Genomic DNA, 26441 nt, shown 5'->3' with positions numbered 1-26441 from the left:
GGCTAATTATAGTATTTATATAGTATTTCTGATCACTCGATTCTCATTTTTAGTGTGCTTATTAATTATGACAGTAATCTAGTGATTCATGGTAGTCACGTATGAAAGAAACCAACACCAACGTATGAAAGAGGTTGATGCATCCAATATACGAGAATTTATACTTATACATTATTTTATGACAATAAGGGACAAGACGAGCAAGACGTTCAGCTGATGGTAATTCATACGCCCTGACCATTAAAATGCCGTCCCGCTCAGGATTCTTGAAAAACCCAAGAATTCTGAGCGGCACTACAATATCGCTCGTCACCTTGAGACATAAGATGTTAAGTCTCATTTGCCCTGTAATTTCACAAGCTACGGCGCCCTTCAGACCGAAACTCAGTAATATTTACACATTACTGTTTCACGGCAGAAATAGGCGCCGTTGTATACTCATAATCTAGCCGGTATCCTGTGCAAAGGAGCCTCCCACTGGTAGAGAAGTACATGATTTTATTTAATAAAAACTCTGTAGTTAATAACGAACATTAATTAATCTATTCAGAAATTCCTATTGTGATACCCTCTTAAGAGTCCATCTCAAACTATCATAAAATATAATGTACTGTTGCTTTGTGACCAACAATTTAAGCTGTTGCAAAATAGGCTTGCCACACACTATCGTTCAAAGTGCCATTAATAAGAAAGTGAAAACCCAAAAGCAACAGAACCAACAAATATGGGTAACAATTCACATTAAACATGATATAATAACCAAGCGAATATCATTTTTCATCGCAAAAAACCGGTTCGGAAAAAAGCAAAGTCACTACTAACCTTTTTGGTAAGTTTTTATTTGCAGCCTGTTTCCGCCGGCACAAAATGATAGCTTACAAGATTGATGTTGTGTACGAGGTACAATAAATGAAAGATGTTTCGTGTTTGCTATTTATTTTGTAAGTGGCTTGTATTTTTTTCAAGGTTCTTTTGTAGGAAACAAACGAAAAGTAGTAAAAGTAAGTGATAGGTACTCTTGCAACACCATATTACTTTTGCCCTCATAGTTAATCATGTATGTTAGCCAGATATATAGAGTTTTTAATCATGTTCCAGTTTTCTCTGAACAGTGCAGCTAATATTAATACTTAACTAGCTGATACCTCGCGATTTCATTCGCGTACACATAGGACTGATCACGTTGTTTGCGCCGCAATTCTCTTTGTTGCAATTTTTTGTTATGGCAAATCCCCTACACTGTTTGTTCTGCATTTCAGTGATATGCTGCAAATCAGCAGTATTCATTGCTATGCAGACGATAGCACAGCATATGCAAAAAAGGCTCCCTTCGTCGTATCCCCCCGATTTGAGATGACTCCTCTTACTGCCACAACTGCCTGATAAAAAACAATACAAAGCAATTCATAGTACCATAGTACATTCAAATGTAAAACTAGTCCACCAATCACAAGACCCATTGTTTATTCAGAAAACTATTTAAAACCTTGAGCCATAGCGACGAGAACATAATACTAACTGCATTGCGGCAGGAAATATATTTCTTTGTAACCAAAATAACACTTGGCAACAACACTACAAAATAATTGCGAGATATTGTAGCTTTATGGTATTGCCAGGAAAGGCGTACAATTACATATTACAGCCAAATGACGCTTACACATTCTAATCTAAACTTTACTTGACTTACATTTTGATTTAGTGTAATGTTTGGTAAGAATTTTTATACCTACTGAGCGCCTCGTGGTACCGCATTACATGATTTATATCTGTATAAACAATTTGTTATTTTTTAAAAACCCTCACTTCTGGGATTAATTATTACACAAATTAAATTTATCAACGATGCGGAACTCGAACCCGTAAGCACTCGCGTTCCGTGTGAGCGCTCTTCCACTGAGCCAACCGTTCAAGTGACATAGTGACAGTTCGTATGTCTTTGTTCAACTCTCAGATAATGGCTTCATCTACAGTATCTACTTTACATTTGATGCTCAACTCGAATATTTGAAAGAGCAACATCTCAAGTAAATTTCCTAATATGCAAATATTGGGGTTGATCAGGTTATTAATAGCGTGTATCCCTCTTCTGCAGCACAAAGATAATATTAATATCGGCAGCATTACCCCATAACAATATACCATAGGACATAATACTATGAAAATAACTGAAGTAAAGTAATCACGCCGTTATGCCAGTTAATTGTCAAATCTTTTTAACCGCGTGTGCTACAGAACTAAGTCTATTAGCCAATCCTTTTAAGAGATGGCCTGGAAGTTTCTTATTAGTTCTTCTCCCCATATCAAAGCCCCTCTACGAACTGATGTAGCCTCACGAAGTTTAACAAGTGTTGTTGCAATATGTTATGTTATTGTAGTGATATTCTATTCTTTTTTCTCTTCTATATACCGCATTTTCTTCCAAGTCACTTCACAATAAATAATATTTAAAACTATCTGAGAAGTTTAGTCTATGTCTAAGTAAGTGTAAGTTAGTCTACGTTAATGCGCATGAATCTGGATATCGTATAAAAAAATCATTCTAATTTAACCGGTAAACCCAGAGATTAATGCTTCAAATAAAGAAACAAAATCACTCTCTATATATATCTAGCTTTATCATAAAACTATAGATAAGTACCATATTAACCAAGAAAAGCTCGTTTTAATTCAGTTTAACGCAATATTATTGGAACATTCCATATAATTGCTCATGTGTACTATGAGACACTGTAAAAGCAATCTCAGCTTTAACTGCAAAGACTCTGAGAAACAAAATTACTCCTTTGCTTTATCATCCAACTAAAGATAATTGGCATATTCACCAATAAAAACTCTTTTTCATTCAGTTCAACGCAATATTATTGGAATATTCCATATATTTGCTCATGTGTACTAAGAGAAATTGTACAAACAGTCTCAGCTTTAATTCGATTCAGCAAAGACTCTTAAAAACAAAACACTCCTTTGCTCTATCATTCAACTAAAAATAATTGGCATATTCAGCAAGAAAATCTCCCTTTCATTCAGTTCAACGCAATGTTATTGGAATAATCCATATATTTGCTCATGTGCCCTAAGCGACATTGTAAAACAACTCAACAAGAAATAATCTTAGCTTCACCTCAATTCTGGAAAGACACAGTCTTTCAGATTGTTATGTATAAGTTTACTTTAATAAGATTTTCTTATGAATATATTTTAATAATGAACATATTTTGATGGTCGCTATCTGTGTTGATTTGAAGATGAACCATTGAAGTTAATAGTATTTGTGACGGAACAGGAAATTGAAAAGACGAACAAATCATATTTTGCTTGTAAGTAATCTCCGGTAGAGACGATTCTTGCACGATAATAAATACTGAGATATTTCACTTATAATAATAATTTGCTTTGTATCGCTATAGTATAAACTCTACATATAATAAATACTATTGGACCCAACGGTCGTTGTCCTGTACACACTTAAATTTGAAATATCGATCCAAATTCACGTAAGGAGGAGTTCACTAACATACACATGAGCAGGAGAAATATATTATATGGACGGAATTGAGAATCTAAACCATTCTCGAATCCGCCTGAAGAAACACAGAAAGTTTTGTTAAATACAGTCCAGCCGTTTAGGAGGAGTTCAGTTACAACAGACGCCCAAAACAAATATATATATTAAGATCTGCGTTTAAAAGTGTGTTTTTTTAAAACTTTTATTTATTTTTTAGCTTTAAAACAACATAAAAAGTACTTAAGTGAGTCTATTGGGCGACTTGAGGCTAACTTTTGTTTTCTAACAGAAAATAATGTTTTTAGCCGTCTCAATTAAATGGTTTTAAATTATAATAAACAAATGTTTAAAATTGATAAGTAATTTTTTTATTTGAAAATCTCCAACTTTTTCAACTAATAAATAGTTTCTAAGGTTTTCACAAATTTTCTGACTTTTGCGACATTCTTTAATTATTTATTTATTTACAAGTAGGTTCAATACAGATAACAAGATAAAACTATCATCTAATAACAAGTACAACATATTTTAATGATCCTGATATCCAATTAAAATTGTACACGTCATTCACCAAATACAGAAAAAAAATAATAAGTGGACACAACAGAAATTAGATTATAACGAAATTTAAGTTAAACATTAAATTATTTTACGTAAAATAACAAGTTTTATCAAGAGTATTTTTAAACAAGTGTATATTTGTAAAGAATATATGAAAACCAGCACACACTTCATTAAATTCTCTACAAATTCTCATAATCGGGTTGTTATGCGATACATTATTATTTGAGGAATTGATCGAAAATAAACATGAATACGCACAGATCGTATTGGCACTTTAAAGTTTATCAAACTTAATAGATGACTATCCATAAAACCATTCGCAATGTTATATAAGACGCACATATCAGATACCCATCTTCGCTTATCAAGACTATGCAAGTTAAATTAAACAATAATAGCCTTTGTAAAGCTCGACAATATAGAATAGGATCCTCTACTATTGTTTACTTAAAGAAGTAAATTGAAAATCGTACCGTAATAGCATGAATCAATTTAAATTCAGCAAACGTGTTCTGTAAAATTGATTCAATTTGAAGCGCATTGTAAATGTAAGAATTGATTTGATTTCTGTCTGTGATTTTTACCGATGTAAAACACGAAGGTAGTTTACTCTCCTTAAATTGATACTGTAATATAAATCGCTATGTAATGCATTTTAAGAGTATTTGTATTCGAATATATGTCGTAGGTATATTGTCAAAGCCGTGATATTACAATTTCACTATTGATATTATAATTAAACAGGAGCGGCCGTATATAGACATCATTTCTGACAATTTAATGGCCTGGTAATAATAATATTTTGAAAATTTAGACGCACGAGCCAAGCGTAGCTTGCCTGCGGGTGCCATAACCAAATCGGTCACACAAATAGTTCACTACTACTTCAACATTATTTTAAGATGGCAAATTGCATACACGCTCTAATGCGTGTATGTAATTTCTTTTTACTTTTATTTATTTTACTTTACTATTATTGTTTTGCAAATTGCGTACGAAAAAAAAATAACCAATCAGAACGCTCGAAGTCTCACACTGCTAAATTCATTCGTGATATACATTATACTACTATATACTATTTGACAACCTAGATTTACTATAATGTCACTATACATGTAGACACTCGGCTGATTTACAATCAATGCAACCCACAGCATCGTATTCCTTTTTTTGACGAGAGATAAGAGGTCGTTCGTCCTGCTCATCTGAAAGCTGAACAGCTGATGACAATTGATACGCCTTGCCCATTACAATGCACTGCCGCTCAGGATTATTGAAAAACCCAAACTCTCTGAGCGGCACTAGAATTGCGCTCGTCACCATGCGACATCAGATGTTAAGTCTCATTTGCGCAGTAATTTCACTAGCTACGGCGCCACAGTAATGTTAACACATTACTGCTTCACGGCGGAAGTAGTAATGTGTTAACCCATAATCTAGCCGGCATTATCATTATACATTATAATGACATGATATATTATAAAAGAGGGCCGCAACAATTGATCGATTCCCTCTTCGATGCAAATTCACTTTTTAGTATCCGTAAAATCACCACACAAACCCCCAGTCTCTAACTTCAAGCATAGCTAAGTTCTAATTGAGAAAGTTCCAGGGTTCGTGCGGAATAATGAATATTTAATGTAACTTTGCCTAGTGGACTGTGCATGTTACTTTTTATCCTTATTCTAGTTTTCATTCCGTTAGTTTCTGTATTCACCTGGTTTTATTTTATATTTTTTAGATTTGCACTGAGGGCAGCCTCCCTGGTGTGTTATTTCAGAGTTAATTTTTTTTCATATGACAGCTAGAACATTCTAAATTTAAAAAGTTCAATTGTTTTTCACTAGGCTTTAAAAGCTTAGAATATTGTATATGTTTATTAAAAAAAGCGCAAAAAAAGAATGCAGGGAGAGTTTCTTGCGCCGCTTCTTCTCTCACAGAGCGCCATTTGTTTCCGAAGCGTTAGTAGTATCTAGCATATTAAAATTGACATCTAAAGAAATCAATTTTGAGAAAATAAATGCCTTTTATGCCTTTTAGTAAAGATAGACCTTAGATAATTTATACGTCTATATAGAACCAGTGGGAGGCTCCTTTGCAAACGAAGCCACTAAATTATGGGTACCACAACGGCGCCTATTTCTGCCGTGAAGCAGTAATGTGTAAACATTACTGTGTTTCGGTGTGAATGGTGCCCTAGCTAGTGAAATTACTGGGCAAATGAGACTTAACATCTTATGTCTCAAGGTGACGAGCGCAATTGTAGTGCCAAAGTTGTATTATTAGTTATAGTGCAATGCTATCTTTCGATAGGTTATTGAAATGTAAGTAAGCGTAAAAGTATAGTTTTGTCTACCTCTAGTAAGTTAAACTAAGGATAGATTATTGAAAACGGCCGTAAGTTTATGCTTCAGAGAACCTGGTCGATCTACTGCTACTATAGTCATCGACTCGAGATGAGTGCTGAGTTATGTCCAATATCATTCATCCAGCTCTACTGAATCAAATAGAGCTCTAGGTACCAATTGGACGAGCGAAAAGGCTAAAACGACTTCAACTATTCGTAATTCCGCGCGCCAGAACTAATCTTATATGGCACACGCCTAACACAGTCGCATTGCGAAATTTAGGCGTAGTCCCACATAGGATTGACTTGTTTTATTGCCGACTGAATGAGTTCAAAATTGTAAAAGGTATTTGTATATTTGTAGTATGACTATTAATTCAAATTCATATTTTTTTATTACAAATATGATTTGTAAATATGTTCTAAGATGTTTTAACATTTTTTTTATATTTAAACTAAATTTACCGTCATTTACTTTTATATTTCTATCTACTAGGCTCTGTAAAATTGCCAAGTCTTTTATAGTGGATTGAGTTATATTTTGTAATGAACTCCCAAATGATATAATGAATATTAAAATATTACTTACTTACTAATTAAAAAATTAAATTTATCGTATAAAAAAAGTTAACATCTAAGGCCTAATATAATGTGGAAGATTATTTGAATGATAAACATAGTTGGGATTAATGTTTCTAAATTTTTTGTTAATGAATATTGTTATACTCATTTGAATGCTATTGTAACTTTTGTACTTCATCCTGACTTGCACTAAATCTAATATAAAAAAATTTAACGGCTTGACCGATTCTCATGAAATTTTAGTGCATATTGGGTAGGTTTGAGAATCGGACAACATCTATTTTTCATTCCCCTAAATGTTAAGGGTGGTCCACACGTTTTTTTTTTAATTTTTGTGGACATTTTTTTTAATTTGTTTGATTATGAGTCAGCATTAAAAAATACATACAACTCCATTTTCACCCATCTACGATCAACAGTTACTGTTGTATCGCGATTTGAATATCGGCAATAGAACGTTTGCTAGTAATTTATAAAGTTTTACAGTGAATAAAGATTTTTTTGAATTTGAATATGAATTAATTTAAGTTATAAAATTGTTTTCTTGTTATGATATATTTAATTGTTAACTTGTAAATTCTTATGAGAAATAAATTCTTTAACCGTAACTTTATTTATTAAATCACTCATTGAATTGTATGCCTGTACGAAAATGTAAGCCTAGGAACTGAATAATGGTTGCAAGAAACTCAGCGGGGGTTTCTTTAGTATAAAATAGCCTCTAGGGGTACTCCATTACAAGAAACACGTTGGGATTGTATCATGAGGAAAGTCATTTATGTTATAGTAACCTTTATCACATAAACGTCTTTTAACAATTTCTTAACGTTTTTCTTTCGGATTTCGTAGAAAGTTTGTATCTGAGGTCGTGCTGTAAAAGCATATACATCGTCTAACAAAATAGTTATTTACTAGACTTAACCGAATCCGAATAGTAGGCATAACAAGTTTATGTTCGTTGCTGGTGTTAACATTATGATTAACAGAAAAGTTCTTGGAAAATATTGAACATTGCAATATCTAGAATATATTTAAGAGACAAAAAATTAAATGGTTTAATCTTTAATTTTTTTTCTTAATGATTAGATTTGTTGTTCGAAAGAGCGCTCGCACGGAACGCGACAGGTAGCGGGTTCGAGTTCCGTATCGTTCATAAATTTTATTTTTAAATTTAATTTGTGTAATCTATCCCAGACGTATTATAAAAATTGTTTAGATTATCTACCATTGTGTCACTTAAAATGTAGGTACTAAGGATAATCACACCATTTTCCAGCGGACCCTAATAATGGTTCTACCGCACATTGTTAAGTAAGGCAATTCAGCAGTGTGTACATGAAAGTAATTTCGTCGCAAAACATGGTCGGGTAATGTGGTTTGTTCTCGTGACCAGCATTATAAGGCATAGTCTTCATCGGCTATGTGATAAAACCTAGAAAGAAATACATTTTTGATTTTATTTTTTAATTAGCCGTTCCCGCCCGCTTCTTCTTGAATTTTAAGAGGAAATAAATTAATGAAGGAACGTTGGAATTCGAAAAATAGCCATAAACCATCTACAATGAATTTCGCCTCGAATGGTGGTAGATTAATGTCGATTCGATCAGTAGTTTAGGCTTGAAAGAGCCTCAAACAAAGACCATTTTCATAATATATACATATTTTAATTAAAACTCTTTTTATTAAAATTTGTAATATTAAGTATCTTGATTTTAACTTAGCTTTATTTATTTTTACGGTGTATGTTTTTTAACTGGGAAAGTATAGGAAAATACTAATGCAGGCATAAACTTAGTATAGACGAAGCCTGTGTGAAAGTGAGATAACTCTGTTTACATAAAAACCTAGGTGTGAGAAAGAGACGGAATAGATGAGGACCTTAAGGCTGCTTTTAAGTGTTGTTTTAGGACAATGTTTCAAAACTAGTCTATGTGGTTGTCTTGTTGCTCTAGCATTCACCTCAACAGCTGACGTGAAAATATATTTATGGTTACGCACTATACAAGCCTCAAAAATGTAATTTAGCAGATTATTAATATCAAGTAGGTACCAAGTTTATGATGATAGATATAGAAGAATCTTCTGACACAGCTCTTGTCACCTAAAAGAAGGTTCCAACCAATTATATCATGTAATAAGTACCAATAAAGGGAGGTATCGTCAAATAGGAATCTAAACTGAAAAGATACCTTACTAAATACTGCTTATATTCATTAGACGAATATTTTCAATTAGAAAATTTACATTTTTTTTAACAATATTAAATAATACTTCTACTAATCTTTTGTTAAATTAATATTATTGCTACTAACGATTTAGAAATGTATTTTGTAAACTTTGCACGTCATAAATGTGGCAAACATGTACCCCCTTATTCATAATAGTCTGCTAACTTAAAGCATTGCTAATTCTCACTCTGTCTTCTTCTACTGACCTAAGTCAGAATGACAAAAAACACTCCTTAGCGGCTGTTTTAAGTTAGCGGGCCATTATGAATAAGTGGGGTACTTTATAATATTTACGTAACATGTTTATTCAAATAAAAACTTTGACTTTTGACTTTGTCTTTGAAGAAATTTAAATTTGATATCTATCACTAGTTATTACCGTGAGCAATATTTGTTTGCTACGAATTCATAAAGTTAATTTAATATTCCGTTACTTCGATCGATCCGCGTCGGGCGTCGTGCCAGAATTTATAACATCATATACATATTTTTGCATATCAAAGGCATTTTTGAATTTCTGACACGAGAGGTCGCAATTTTAAAATATTTTTGTCAATATTTAATGACAATGTCAGTCAAAACAAACTTTTGAGATCATGGTTTTGTAGCCAATCAAAATATAATATCAAGGGTTTAGACAGCGTTTTCATTTAAAGCTCCCAGGCGGCTTTTTTATTTCTGACAACTCCAACAAATATAGTAAATGTATTGTACCTTTCTGAGTTTCTTGCGCCCATTCTTCTCAGGTCTGAGGCAGTCTCTTTTAAATGGGTGGTAGTTTTTGACGTTCAATAAGTGATTATGAAGCCTATTTTGAATAAAAATATTTGAATTTGAATATACTAATAAAATTGTAACTATTGTTGACTTTTCTGTCCCAATAAGCTAATCGAAGGTAACTCACCTTATCCGTGCACGCTGTCTGTCAATGGGACGACGTATAGTTTACCAGCGATAGAAGTTTGTATGGAAATTGCAATTCACGCGTCCCAATATAAGGCGATAAGAATGACTTATCGGGTATATTGGGACAGCTTCAGATTATTGAGAACTAATTATTGACAGTACACGGTAGTTATTTATCGCTATCTGTAGATATTATATTGGGAACGGCCGTTATTGTTATTAGCATAACATTTTAAAATATAAAAATATAAGAAACTAGCTGCCTCCACAGACGTTTCCCTGTAGATAATAAAAAAATACTGTTTTATAGGAATTTACCAATAATATTTCAAAACATCAAAAATTATTTCGTAAAATATGCTCCCTGTTGTTATAATTAAATTGTTTCACAGCGGAACTGTCACACCGTGCGTCACTAAATTCTCTCATAGAAAATATGTCCATACAAAACAAATATTGAAAATAAAAGTAATTATGGGTCCTAAATCGAAATAAAAACTATCCTATCTCTCAAATTGAACCAAACTGCACTCCATGAAGTAATCCCCATTAAAATCTGTTCATTAGTTTAGGAGTCTATGGCGGACAAACAGCGTGTCATGTAATTTATATATATTAAGATTAATGGGGCTATCTTTCAAAATTACTAAAAAAAAAGGATTCGCTGTGATAAGAGTAAGTTGTCACCTCAATGGACGGTTGGATACGGGCATGATGTGTGGAGCAGCCACCGTTAACCCTTATCATATTCTTTTGATTAGTTTTAGGAAAAGGAGGATAACGGAGCGTGGTCACCTGGTGTTAGCTGATCACCGCCGCCCTTCTCTTGTACTACCAGAGGTAACACAGGAGCGTTGCCGGCTTTAAAGGAAGCCCTCGACATATTAGTGAAGGTACGACCCGCTCCACAACTTGAAGATATTTATTTTATATTGAGTGTCACCAAAACCCTAAAATGTCTAAACTCCTCTCATAATATCGATAGCGGCATTTATAAATATTTGATTCTGTAAAGCAAATCACATCATAAAGGTTCAGATTTGAAATTAGTATACTAAGGAAAGTTCTTGAATAATTATGTACCACAAATTTGGCCTCATTTTGTTGAGCTTAGTGTACAAAAGCAACGCGATTAAATATTGAATGCAATTTTGTTTGAATTAAAATAATAATGGCTAATGCTTGAAGGATTTTCGGTGTTTGATGTTATATTATTTCCGGTATAAGAGTTTTATTTCAAAATAGATCTGGATTTTTTTGTCATTCTCATTCATTCATTAGATGGTAGGTGATCATCTATGCCCATCATTTATGTTATTCAGGATCTTTCTTACTGTTTTATAGCTATATGATTGTCGATGAAATAAATTTGCGCGGCGGCCATCTTGGATTAAAACCTCGAGAACTTCGGATACGATATCTATATTGTTGAAATCATAATTTGGCGCGGCGGCCAAAATAAAAGTTGTATTAATTATAGCTGGCAAAGGCGCCTCTTTCGTCTCGCTTTTTCGTTTCATCGAGTTTTAAATCACAACGATTCTATAAAAAGCTTTACTTCAAACATTCAGGTAATAAGAGTAAGCATAATAGCTTGTTTGTATGATATGTTTGTATGATAGATATTAATTGGATGAGCGGTGTTTGTTTTTAAAGTAATTTTTTATGGAAATAATGGATGAGACGAGAAGGAAGTTCAGCTGATGGTAATTAATACACCCTGCCCATTACAATGTAGTGCCGCTCAGGATTCTTGAAAATCCCAAAAATTCTGTGCGGCACTGCAATTGCACTCGTCACCTTGAGACATAAGATATTAAGTCTCATTTGCCCAGTAATTTCACTAGCTACGGAGCCCTACAGACTGAAACCCAATAATGCTTGCACATTACTGCTTCACGGCAGAAATCGGCGCCGTTGTGGTACCCATAATCTAGCCGGCATCCTGTGCAAAGGAGCCTCCCACTGGTATTCATGTTTATTAAGTAAATAAATTGACATAATGTGGGGGTGAATACATGAATAAGAATGACGAAATATTTGGATTTAATCAAATGAGCAAAAAAAAATTATTGAAGTAGGCGTTACTTTGCGGAAATCCATAATTATACAAATGATTTAAGTTTTCTTTAGTGTTAATTCCGCCCATATTTGTCTTTAAACAATTCGACAAGTGTTTCGCCTCTACACGAGGCATCCTCAGGATGTGTTGACTCGCCAAAATCTGACACGAGACTGAATCAAATGAGCGATGTTTAGACTTATATTATATTGAACAAAATAACATAACACCGATAACGCCGAAAATCCTTTGACAGTCATTTATTAAATTCGCACAAAGCAGGTAACATAAAATATTTAATTGCGATGCTATTGTACACCAAGCTCAACAAAATGAGGCCAAATTCCTGCTTAGTAATTATTCAGGAACTTTGTTACAAATTTCAAATCTGAAGCCATACAATGAAATATTGCGATAATGAATTAAATAGCTAATGCCGCTTTCGATATAAATGGAGAATTTTTGACATTTTAGGGTAACGTGACTCTTGATATAAAAATAAAAACCGGCCAAGTGTGTGTTGGATATAGATACAGTACCACGGTATAAGAGAGGACTGCCAAAACTACTCGCGTCTTTGGGTCAAAATTTCCAAAATTTAATTCACCCTATTTACTTTTCAATTATAGTTTAGCCCGTGGGGCCCAGAGGCGCGGAGAATGTTCAAAATACTGTCTCTTCGCGTCTCAATAAGGCTACTGGAAGCCTAAGCGCTGACAGCTATCTCGGTCAACGGATCAGCCTAGCTATCCAACGCGAAAATGTAAAAAATAATAAAAATTACATATTCTTGGTACGCTTCCACGTAATGATAGTTTTAATTTTATGTAAGTAGTCATAGTATTGTAAATATAGTTATAAGATTTGTTTTGTTTGAATAAATGTAATTTATTATAGTTGTAAAACTATTATTTTATTGAATGACCGCCATTTTGGATTTGTGCTGGGGTTATACTTGTACTACTTCTAGTACACAACTTGTCTAATTTCTGTCACGGATCAAGTCAAAGTTAAAAATATTTTATTGACATAAAATCCACAGATTACTCGTCAACGCGAATCACCAAAAATACAATTCAAATACATGCTCATTACACAAAAGTTAAAACATATTATACGAGTATAGTTTAAAATAATACAACCCAGTAAAACAATACAAGGCTAAACCATAAAATCCATAAAAAATAATAACTAATACTAATCAATTTCACATTGTAATATAATTTACGTAATCTTCAATTCTGTAATAAGCCTTTGACATAAGACATAAGAGTTTAATAAAAGATTTAAAATTATTTATTGATAATTCAGATACCCTTTTTGGTAAATTATTGTAAAATTTAATACCATCGTATGCTACATAATTGTTTATTTTACTCAACCTTTTCCAAAATGGTCGTAAATGTAAAAAGAAAACTTTTGACATTGATATATGTTAATTAATTAATTTACGTAAATAAAGTGATTTAACTTTGATTTGATTTGTATATTGACGAAAATAGGAGTTAACTGTAGATTATAAAATTGGGACCGCTCTCGTGTAAATAATTCTAAAATCTTTGAAATAGTAAAATACATTTAAGGTGTTATAAAGTCTGACATAACGCCCGACACGGATCGATTGTTGTAGCGGAATACTAAATTAGCATTGTTGATTCATAGCAAACAGATATTACACGCGGTAATTACCAGTGATAGGTCTATATTTAATATTTATTATTGGTTGCAACTTTGTTCGCGTATATTTTGAAACAGAAACCAGTGGAAGGCTCCTTTGCATAGAATGCCGACAAGATTATGGGTACCACAACGGCGCCTATTTGTGCTGTGAAGCAGTAATGTGTGAGCTCCGTAGCTAGTGAAATTACTGGGCAGATGAGACTTAACATCTTATGTCTCAAGGTGGCGATCGCAATTATTGTAGTGCCGCTCAGAATTTTTGGGCTTTTCAAGAAACCTGAGTGGAACTGAATTGTAATGGGCAGGGCGTATCAATTACCATCAACTGAACCTACCTTTCTCGTCCCGTCCCGTATTTTCATAAAAAAATGTACTTGAATATAAACCAACCAAATTGAAAGGAACACTAAATATTAACCGTAGCTTGCTTCAATACATCAGTGAAAACAATATTCAAACTGTTTTGAAACTGATCAAACGTAATTAATATTATTTTAAGATTTTTTTTTTATTTCTGATAAATAATTATTATTATTTTTTAAAGGAGCAGTTTCTGAAATTGTATACTGTACAATGTGTATATATAAATTGTTTTTGTCTTAAAATAATTAATGTTAACACGGAACACTTATAATTTTATGATATAGTATACTTATAAATGGAAAGCCTTTTTTTTCTTCGCTTAAAGTAAAACTACTGAATTGATCGTATAATACTTAAACCGTAATATGCAGCGTGTTTCGGAGACAGTTTTAATTATATAATTTATGGTGATTACTTAGATTAGATACCGCACTACCTAAGAACAATAGCTTTTTTATTGCGGCACCTATTTCTATATGCTAGTGTTCGTGGAATCATGACACTAAACGGCATCTTTCATTGGTAACATACGCTTCGTGTTATTTTACATTAAATTTAATAAAGTACAAAATACTTACTGATGATATGTGATCCCAGTATCTTTGAAAATTTGAAGTTGTATGTATTTTTAATGCGGACTCATAATCAAAAAAAAATTAAAAAGAAATGTCCAAAAAAATAAAAAATAAAAAATCATGTGGACCACGTAACATTTAGGGGGATGAAAAATACATGTTGTCCGATTCTCAGACCAACCCAATATGCACTCAAAATTACATGAGAATCGGTCAAGCCATTTCGAAGGAGTTCAATGTTTAACACCATGACACGAGAATTTTATATATTAGATTTATTCAAAGTTCTACTACGCAACCCGGCATTATAGTTTCAATTATTAGCAAATTTTAACAGAACATATGGCACGTCAACGTCACACATTGTTCGAGATTGACTCGTGTACGCCCACTTGAGCGTAGTATTAGTTGCCGCACTTTGCGACTACGCCTGCGGTATCTAGTTGGAGGCAGCGCGGAGACCAATCTATAATCTAAATGTGATTACTTTTCTGGAATCTATATTTTTGACTAAGAAATACCTATATATGTTTAGATGCTAGAATCTCTTTCCGATGTTTCTTCGTATTTGATATAGAAAGTATTCATACATTTATCGATGAAACTACTGGTTGATAGTAAGGTCCCTATTGCAAAAGGTCTGAATACGTAAGTCACGATCAAAAGAATTGTCACTGTCTTCATAAACGAGACAGCAACACACATATTCACATATTGACATGTCTTCCGAAACACAGACCTTTGTTCGGAAGTGTCTTGAAAGTTATGTACGTCTTGATATCCTTTTTGAAAAGCAATTACTGTTCCAAAGTACCCCATTCCAAATTGATATTGAACATTACCCTCTATAAAATATTCGCGTAGTGAATAAATTTTTACGTGATAAATGTCGAGTGTGTTTAAGTTGTAAATATTTTTTCTGAGCCAAGTTTTAATTAGTGTATGCTAGTATTTCCTTTGTATAACGCGAGTGTTTCATATTTAAATAAAAAAACTGTGTTGATGTTTGCGTAAAAGTTTTATTTTTTATTTTTATTTTAGTTAACCCGACTTTTTAAGACCTTTCTTGATCAAAGATCTAAAAAAAAATTAGCAAAAATCTTGTGTACAAGTTACAATTACACACTTTTTAATCCTTTAAAAGTGTTCTATTTATTAGTGCTCCTTATTTAGTGTATTGGGGTAAGCTGGGACAAGGGGTAAGATCGGTTCCTAGAAATTTCTTTGAAAGTGGGGACATTTTAATATTCTTTTGATATGCCATTTGCACTAAAAAAAGGAACTTCCGATTGAGGTATGCCCTGTGACGCCACTTTCTTCTTCACTTAACCCTTTCTCAACCCCAGATCAATGTGACTAGATAAATTTGTTATTTTTGAAAGCCTGCTTAAAATCAGACATATTTGTTTTATTACTCTAAATATCTTAGACCCTCGATAAAATGATCAACTTTTTAATAGCCCTAGATGGTCCTAGTAATCATCATCATTTAAGCCGGTAGACGCCCATCCTGGACAAAGGCCTCCTCCAAAGATCGCCATGTCGATCGGTCCTGCGCTGCCCTCATCCAACGTATTCCGGCGATCTTGACCAGATCGTCGGTCCATCTTGTGGGGGGCCTACCAACACTATGTCTTCCGGTACGTGGTCACCATCCGAGGACTTTACTGCCCCAACGCCCCATCTGTCCGTCATTAATCGATATCTAGCCCTGCAGCATTTACGAACCGTATTATCTTCTTCACGCGAGTATTAAACATCACTTGGAAGTAAGGTGTATATTGCCCAAATGGAAAGGCGTGACTTACTCTAACTTTCCACTTTATAAGTAAGTTTGGTCAACATTTCAAGAGTCATTATTATCTTAAGATAATAATGGCTTTGAACGAGCAATTCTTGTATATATATATGTATATATAATCTGATTCTCGGAAACGGATTGGGTGATCCGGAAAGCAGCAGACCCTGGTTCGAATCCAGATGTCCTATTTGTTGTTTGTACCTTCTTAATAAGCCGAGCAAGCATATATAGCCTGTGTTATGGGTTACAAGACAATGATATATTTAATACAATATACTTACTTAAACATACATAAATTCATATAAACATACATAAATACATTTAAACATCCATGACTCGGAAACAAACATCCATATTCATCATATAAATGCTTGCACCTACCGGGACTCGAACCCGGGACATCTAGCTTAGTAGGTAGGATCGCTAACCACTCGGCTATACAGGTCGTCATTCGAATATCTAATGAATAGTTAACATCATGTATGTTTATCAAATCTTTATTATAAATAAATTTTATCTTAAAAGAACAGCGCCTTATATTACATTCTTCTACAGGAATCCCATTTTGTCAGAAGTCGTGACATCTGGAATGTTATTACACGTTATCACGGTCTTCAGTTATGCAGCAAAATTTTCGTATATTAAATAATTTAATTATTGTTTTCGTTGTAGTTATTTTATATTATTAAAAAGAGGATACATGATATTTCAGTAGATTCATTCATTCATTCATTACCACAAGCCATGAATGCCCCGGAGGAACACGGCCAAATTGGAAGATAGCCCTGAGACCTCCTAAGCTAATCAGGATAGTACATGGAATTTGGGTTCATTTGCTTTGTCGTGGTAAATACTTAGTAATGGCCAAATCTAATACATACAAATAAAAAATTACTTGCTGACATTTACATATATATTTGTGAATCTTCGGTGACAATGAAATAATATAAATTGAAGATTTATTGATGGAGTCAGAAGGTATCCGTAAGATTTTTTTTTTTAAATACAAGTTTATCTGATCGATTTTGAGTTCCAAAATCTGATGATAGAACTGGAATACGTCAGCAATATTTTTACACTGATTAGCTATTGTGTTAACAAGCGCTACCAACATCAAGAAGTTATGAGATATCTCAATTAATAATAACATTTACATATCACGGACGAGTAAAAAAAGAAGGACTCCGGGCCGTGATATTAGCAAGTGAAGCACCGTTATGCTAGTGTGTGTGTGCGGTTACAGGGGATACTAGTTACACAATTTTTTCTCCCTTAAATACTCATATATGGCATGACGGCATTTTTAAAATATTTTATTGAGACGCAAACTGATCTGTCACAGACGATGACAATTCTCATAATGGGTGTAGTAGTGTAAGTGTGTGCGTGGGGCTATGTATTTACACGTTAATCGGCTTGTTTTGGTGCTACAGTGTTATGTAAGGTGACACCTCCTTATTTTTTACATGTCCGTGTTACATTTATATAACTTTATTTCTCTGTTAGTGATGTATAGTAGCACACAATATTCAGATCCTTAGTTATTGTTTTAATCATTTGCTTGGAATACCCATGGGTGACTGTTATGCCATATATAAGCTAGAGTTCTAAGTTCTTGTACTCATCACTTATTGTGAATTCAAAGTTAAACTCTGCCCAAATACAGTGGTTATAAGAATTGTGTGTGTTTAAATTGATGGCAACTCTTAATGTAAACATTTGGGGTCATTAGTATTGCTTTCAGCAAATACTCTGGTGCTGAATGATTTACAAGATGTGATGGTGGAGCTTTAAGATGGCCATGGGAACTTTGTGATAAAACAACGCAACCATTTCAAGTTCAACCTCGTTTGATACGTCTTTAGATGGAGTTTTATACTGAAGAAATTCCAGGATACGATGACGGAACAGTTGGTCAAGTAGTCAAGCAAGCTAAGCCAGCGGAGCTAAGCAAAGCAAGTTTGGGTACGTGTGATTCTTCTTAAAAAAGATTTTGGATGATTTCCAGTTTCTGATGATGGATCTGTGAGGTGTCTAATGAAACGTTTATGACTTTGGCACCCATCTAGTATGATGGTAGCTTAGTTGAAAACTCACTACTAACTCATTTTTTCATCAACTAAAGAACAATTAAATGTTAAAATGTCAGTTGACAAATTCATACTTAACCAATTTGATTTTGCTCCTTAACTTTTTAAAATTCCTTTGCCTTACCAGGCCTTGTGCAAAAATTGTTAGATATCTAAACATAATACAAATGATAACATTCTTCCAGTAAATCAAACGCCGTTTGAGCAATAATTTTTCTCTTTGAAAAACTCTTTGCACCTACAAAATCAGTTCAAATATAATAAAATGCACGCCAAGTCATTCAAAGCTCTGCTTCTGTAAGATTTTTAAATCGATACTTTAATCTAGGTTGGACTCATAGAAAAGGAACGCGGGAACGAGAAATGAATTGAAAATTTTATTGAAAAGACTCTAAGAAATCTTTCATCCCTCGATGGATTTTAAATTGCAGGTGAATTTCACAGCTTTATATTTATTTACTGTTGCTTATTATGTGTGGTTTGATAAATTAAGTTCAAAGGAGGATGGCGAGAGTGGACCCACTACACGATTATATTTCTTAATGAATATCCATTACAACACAGAACAATAACGATAAAAACTTAAATTACAACGTCCGATTTGACAGGAGACTAATGGGCACTAAATTGTTACAAAACAGTTTCATCATCTATTCCGTCTGTTTCTCACACCTAGGTTTTTATGTACGAATAGCTATCTCACGTTTACACAGGGTTCGTCTATTACGGTAGGGTACTAAGTTTATGAGTACACTTTTCAAGCAAACGTTTTATTTAATGATCAAATCGCGTATGAGTTGTTTTTAACCCCATACTACCCATAGTTTTACCCACATAATTAAAAAATTAAGGAAACATCGTAGAAGTACAAGATTATATTATTTATAAACATAAGTTTATAAGATGTTTATACAAAAATTATTGAGGCGCTAAGTTATGGGGGTCAAAAGATATAAATTATTATAATTTATTAAAGAATAAGTCATCTTGCACTATTGGAACGTTTTGGGCAATTGATTATTGACATCTACATTTTTTGACATGGCAAGTCATTTTTATATGGATGTTCTGACACCATCAAACTATCTATAGCTACTCAAATCAATAATTCAGAAATAATTCACAATAACTGTGAATTACAATTGGACATAGTTAAGCAGAAAGGAATCAAACCACACAAAGGCACTTTTTAAATATAGGAATTTGAAATTAGGGCTCTAAATAATCTTCCACTTAAATATCCAAAAAAAAAGTTTCCGTGTACATTTGAAAAATAGGGTTTTCACTACATGACAGATTCGACCTTCAGGAGTACGATGGCATACTTAACTCTATTTTGACCAAAGTGTGAGAACTTTCTGCTTAACTACGTCCAATTAGATTATTATCGTTTTTGATACTAAAATCAGTAGGTAAGTATCTTTAAAAGATTCGATACCTGCTTGAAAAAGGAATGAATTGTGAATCCTCAATTATTAGCTGCTGGTAAAACTTCCACAAAAATATTGTATTATCTTTAAGCAGACAGTATTTAGGCATAGACATAAGATACATATTATTGATTGAACAATAGATATTGATTAATAATTTTAGGTTATATTTTACTTTTAGGTATATCTTTTTTCCCCCTTCTTATTTAGACTTACGATTTCCTTTTTTCTTATTTATGTTACGTTCTACAATTCTTAATAAGTTTCCATGATGTACGCCACTTATTTCAATGTGGACCCAAAATACATGCATTCTCGCCATCCTCCTTTAAATATTAATAAAATCTTTTTTAGGAGTGCTGTGGAGAGAGTTTTCTTGACTATTTAAATTTTGAAATTTTGAGTTTTTGAAATTGAAACTGAGCTGTAACAGTCTGCTATGTAATGTTCGTTTTTTTGGCACCAGGCGAACATAAGTAAGGAGGAGATAGTAGTCTTTTAGAAGATTAATGGATGATGTGTGTAAACCATTGGAAGTCTCCTTTGCAACTGACGTCGGCTAGATTAAGGGTACCAGAACTGCGCTTATTTCTGCCGCGAAGCAGTAATGTGTAAGCATTATTGTGTTTCGGTCTGAAGGGCGCCGTAGCTAGTAAAATAACTGGGCAAATAAGACTTAACGTCTTTAGTCTCAAGGAGACGAGCTTAATTGTAGTGCCGATCAGAATTTTCGGAATTTTCAAGAATCCTGAGCGGCATTACATTGCATTGTATAGACTGGGCGTATCAATTACTATCAGCTGAACGTCCTGCTCATATCGTCCTTTATTGTCATAAAAAAATGTTAACTGCGTATATAACCACCTTCGCACCACCTTCTACCTTCGCACGACACGCCACAAATAAGGATATCATCCCCACCATCTGGATGTGTAGAGGTCCTCCACAGTGCGGTTTTCAAGGAGCTTTCTTCCACGTACTACAAAGCTGTGGAATGAGCTTCCTTGTGCGGGGTTTCCGGGACGATACGACATGGGTACCTTCAAAAAAAGCGCGTACACCTTCCTTAAAGGCCGGCAACGCTCTTGTGATTCCTCTGGTATTGCAAGAGAATGTGGGCGGAGGTGATCACTTAACACCAGATGACCCGTACGCTCGTTTGTCCTCCTCCAAAATATGTCCATACAAAACAAATATTGAAAATAAAACTAATATTGGGTCCCAAATCAAAATTAAAACTATCCTATCTCTCAAGTTGGACTAAACTACACTCCATGAAATAATCCCCATTAAAATCCTTTCATTAGTTTAGGAGTCCATCACGGACAAACAACGTGTCACGTAATTTATATATATTAAGATTATATACATCTGTAACGAGAACGTCACACATACAATAAAAGAATTCAAAGAATTTTCTTAAGTTCAAACATTTTATTCTTCCAGTCTATTCATTTAAATAGGACGGTGCACCCAAATTTGTTTCAAGAGTCTTAAAGCAAGAAATATGAATAAAATATAGGTCGGGATCTACATCTAGATAGCTGCCAACGTTGGCTCCCCATTAAAATGATTAAAAGCCTTCTTTGTTTCGTAGAGTGAGCATCTAGCTTTGTGATTTGAAACTGAAATTCTGTTAACAACTTACTGAGTCAAGTTCTGAGAACTTGTTCTGTCAACTACATTGAGATATATATTTTTAGCAATTTAAAGAGCCAATATTACGATACTAAAGATAGATAAATTATTATTTTAACGCTAGGGTTTTTTGATGTTATACTTCTTTAGGAATGTTATGAAAAAATGATGAGAGTGAAATTTTAAGATTTAACACAAAAGTAATAGGCGTTGTAGTAAAAAGTTGGTTCCTAAAATTTTCTGACGTATGCGACTTTTGTTATTTTTAGTTTTTTGGTTTCTTCGTCCATTATTAGGATAGGCAAAGGGTTCATGCCCGTACAGCCGTATTCGTTATTAAATAATTAATTGTCAAAGCCATCGTTGCTAGATTTTTACAATATTGTTATTTCTACAAACGTAGAATAGCACGAGGAATAAATAATTTTAAGGATTTTTGCTTTGTTAGGCCATACAAATATAACTTCTTACGTGCACACACACACAATTTTTTTTCTAGGTAAGCGAAGAACGTATTCTGCTACTGAAATGAGGTTATATCGTCAGAGTTTACAAGAAAAAACCAAAATATATAGTGAATCAAAACATTACTTCAATCGCGCGTAATAAATACACGAACATACTTTTTGCTCTATTTCATATATCTATGTGGTCTGCTGGGAAATGTGCTTTTTGACATATTCATTCATTCAATAATTTTGCATATTATAATGCGTTTAGGAGGCTGTTGGGCTCACCGTGGTATTGTAGTGCTTCGGGAATGTTTGCTGATGCATCTGTGTATGGTTCCTATGCCATAATGCGCAAAAAAGCGGTCTCAGCGGGTAATAGCATCCTAAAGATGGTTGCTGCCAGAGCTGACTGTTCCTTCCAGAAATATTGAATACAGTTAGCTCTAGGTTTATAAATATATTTCACTAATAATACTACCATAGTTATAATATAATATTATTATTACTAATACATTTACTAATGTATATGGAGATCTCTCTGAATTAAATAAATAAATTTGACGTTTATTTAAACATAACAAGAGCCGAAACACTTTAGGTTAGGTTTAAAGATATTTATTTCTCATTAAAAACATAATATTGTCACTAACATGAGAACATAAAATTATGTAATAATTTATCCGCCGTTCTTTACATGTTCAGTACATACATATACATTATAGTACTTATTTTTAATAATAGATTGTTAAAATTGAACATAAACAAGTATTTTATATGCAAGTGTTTTTACGCTTCTTATGGACCGAATGAGTGCATAAAGAATCACTAATCAAATATATAAGGCAAGTGTGTGTATTCAAGTCGGTCTCGGGGGACCTCCTAGTACATTCGTCCACTAAATTGGCGACTTTTTGAAAAAAGGCGAGTTTGGATGAAAAGAGTAATGAATGTAGAGGAAGCGCGTGAGGTTTGTAAGTATAGAAGCACGTGGCGCTCTATTGTCTCTGCCTACCCCGACGGGAACGAGGCGTAGGTGTGAGAGTGTGTGTTGTATGTGCGTGCGTTGTGTGTGTGTGTGTGTGTGTGTGTGTGTGTGTGTGTTGTATGGGTGTGTATGTGTGTGTTTGTGTAAGTTTTTATTGCTATGAACGAGGATAAGTTCTTCACTCCAGCCTAAAAAAAATATTGTTCCCCAGGTAGGTACTCGAATTACGAGGTAGGTCCCGAGGTAATTTATGGGAAAAACTTGGAAATGACGCGAAAAAAGGCGGAACACAGTCCGCGCGTTTTTCCAATTTTCACATTATGAAATTATTTTTACAATATTGAACGTTTTACTTTATCATAGAGCAACAGAAATATACAGCGAATTCGGAGCGTAGGCCCTTTAATATAAGAAATGTATAAGCCCGCGGTTAAAGACATTATTGGTTAACCGCCATAATCCCCAAAGAAATATAAAAAAGACGAACTTTTATTATTGATTTATACTTACAAGGCTTCCCCGCCCTATCTCGAAGGTCGCACCGAAGGCTGTTTGTCACGGTTGAAAGTGGGTGAGGATAATTGTGAAGCTCCTCAGTGTGGTAAACAAGTCGATATTGAGCCGAGTTTTATTTATTATAAGGCTTTCTTACTTGTTATCGAGATACTTCAACATATTTTTCTGTTTACCCCAGGGATCGGAAGCAAATAATACTGAAATAATAATGAAAATACAAAATTATGCCAACTCACGTTTGTCATAATATTATGTTGCTTATAGGCTGTTATCATAAGGATATATACTTTGATTAAGGATCTCTTCTCTCCGCTGCAGTCCAAATGGATACCGCACCAAAAAACAATAGCTTTTGTTATTACGGCATCTATTAGATGCTTGTGTGGCATCTTGACACTCAAAGGCCATCTTTCAAATTTTGTAACATACGCTTCGTGTTATTTTACATTGAAATTAATAAAATACAAAATACTTACTGATGATAATATGTGATCGCAGTGTCTTTTTACTTTCTTGTAGTTATTATTTTTATGGTTTAAGACATTTATTGTTCCATAAAGGAATTTCCACTTAAATGGAACTTACAGGCTATTTTATAAAAAGTGGGTAACAAAATTGCATCTTAAAGGGTACAGTAAATATGAAGTAATTAAAATAGGCTAATATGGCTGCCATATTAGCCTATTTTAATTACTTCATATTTACTGTACCCTTTAAGATGCAATTTTGTTACCCACTTTTTATAAAATAGCCTGTAAGTTCCATTTAAGTGGAAATTCCTTTATGGAACAATAAATGTCTTAAACCATAAAAATAATAACTACAAGTATATAAGCTATACTTATATAGCTTATATACATTTCTAATTCCTAATAAAAATATTAAATAAAAATTATAATACAAATATTTTATAAAAATTATAATACTAGTGGGTAGTTTTAAAACACCATCGCATCAAAATCATACCAACCCGGGCCGGTAGACGTCAACAGTCGACGCGAGCAACGGTTGAGTCACAACTCACTACACAAGATTACGCAGATTTTTACATAGTTTTACTACGTAATCCGGCATTTTAGTTTCGATTATTCACAAAGTTTAACAGAACATGTGGCACGTCAACGTCACACATTGTTCAAGACTGACTCGAGTACGTCCACTTGGGCGTAGTATTATTTGCCGCACTTTTGACTACCCCTGCCTAATCTAGTTGGAGCGCAGCGGAAATCTTTATTATATAATTTTTATTATTTCGAACATAAATATTTCAGTAGGTATGATATAACTAAATACAAAGGAAATAAAATTTACACTTGGTAATTACCTAGGGAAGTAAAATTATAAAAATATCACACCTGCCTATATGACAACCTGAAGATCTCACACTAGCACACACACATTATGTCACATACACTCACACATACTTACAACTCATTGTGTGTGTGTTACACACAGTGAGTCCTATTACACTGAAAATGAGAACCTCCTCTCTTTTAGAAATGACTGCCTAGCAAATAAAAAAATGTTTCTTATACAAACAATATTTGAAAGTACAATGTACTATATTTTTGTACAATGGTACGGAGCCCTTTCTGTGTGAGTGCGACTCGACTAGACCCTTTTTTGTATTGATATGTATATTTATTATATTGATTATAAGAATAGCAGTTATTTAATACACAAGGTTTCTAATTACAAAGCATAGACAAGGGAGGGACACATCCATCTTATTTATTAGCGGAACACACGCGATTCCTAGATTTTCACATAACATTTTATTTAATGGTTATTGCATATTGAATTTTCACCATAACAATTCAACTTAATCTAATCATAAAACTACCTAATACTTGTATCTTATAATTTATTCTTCTTATAATTATATTAATACAAGCGGAATTGCTCGCGTAGACTTCCTTTGTTTCGTCATACGGAAAGATATTCCTGTCAGGTTAACTAAATATTAAAAAAAAATGTATATCGTTTTTAAGTTAATTACTTTCAATACTCATGAGAAATACTGCTAATAATTAACACTAATAATAACTTAAATATCCTGTTTATCCCGGCGGATACTCCCAAAGGAGTGCCGCTTGCACCTCTCTCTCCCCAAGAGAAGGTAGCCTTCGATGGAGGCTTAGAGGGCACCGACCCAAAGCTTACCTCAGGTGGTATTTAGTGGGCAGGCACTTAGGTTTCACGTGAGTCCTTCATAACCAACGTAGACATAGGCTGCGTTGGTATGCATGAGCACCTCAAAAAAAACTGAGAATATGAATACTTGTTTCCGAGTCATGGATGCTTATTTGTAATAATGTATGTTTAAGTAAGTATATTGTATTTTAACTACCGTTGTCTTTCAACCATAGTACAGGCTATGCCTAGTTAGGGCAAGATAATTTGTGTAAGAGTGTGTCAATATTATTATTATTTACTTTATCATGTCGGTAAGACGACCCAAGTTTTCCCCTCGAAAAAGTACTAAGCTCGCCAATGTACACTTCTTCAAAACAATATTTACGCAGGTCTGGTGTTCATTATGTTGACTTGAAATAAGAATTTTCTCTGTACGGAGGCTTCGAATAAAGTTAGATGCAATGATTTTAATTATAAATTACCTGACTACGTGTAAGACCGTGTGTCAATTACTGTGAACCTAGGTGCGTTAACCCAGATGTGACACAATGACTTTGAGTTAAATTGCCTAGAGCTAC

The 26441-nt window shown here is 33.6% G+C and overlaps 1 protein-coding gene across 1 annotated transcript in view; it reads right to left on the bottom strand.

Annotated features, from left to right (window-relative positions):
* The window catches only part of LOC126976724 (sperm surface protein Sp17), a 131556-nt gene that overhangs the window by 16589 nt on the left and 88526 nt on the right, over positions 1-26441 (bottom strand). The gene's annotated exons all lie outside the window — the stretch shown is intronic.

Source organism: Leptidea sinapis, chromosome 2 (assembly GCF_905404315.1).
Source record: "Leptidea sinapis chromosome 2, ilLepSina1.1, whole genome shotgun sequence".
Classification (NCBI taxonomy): domain Eukaryota; kingdom Metazoa; phylum Arthropoda; class Insecta; order Lepidoptera; family Pieridae; genus Leptidea; species Leptidea sinapis.
The sequence above is the reverse complement of the archived record's forward strand: the minus strand, read 5'-3'. Positions and strand labels throughout refer to the sequence as shown.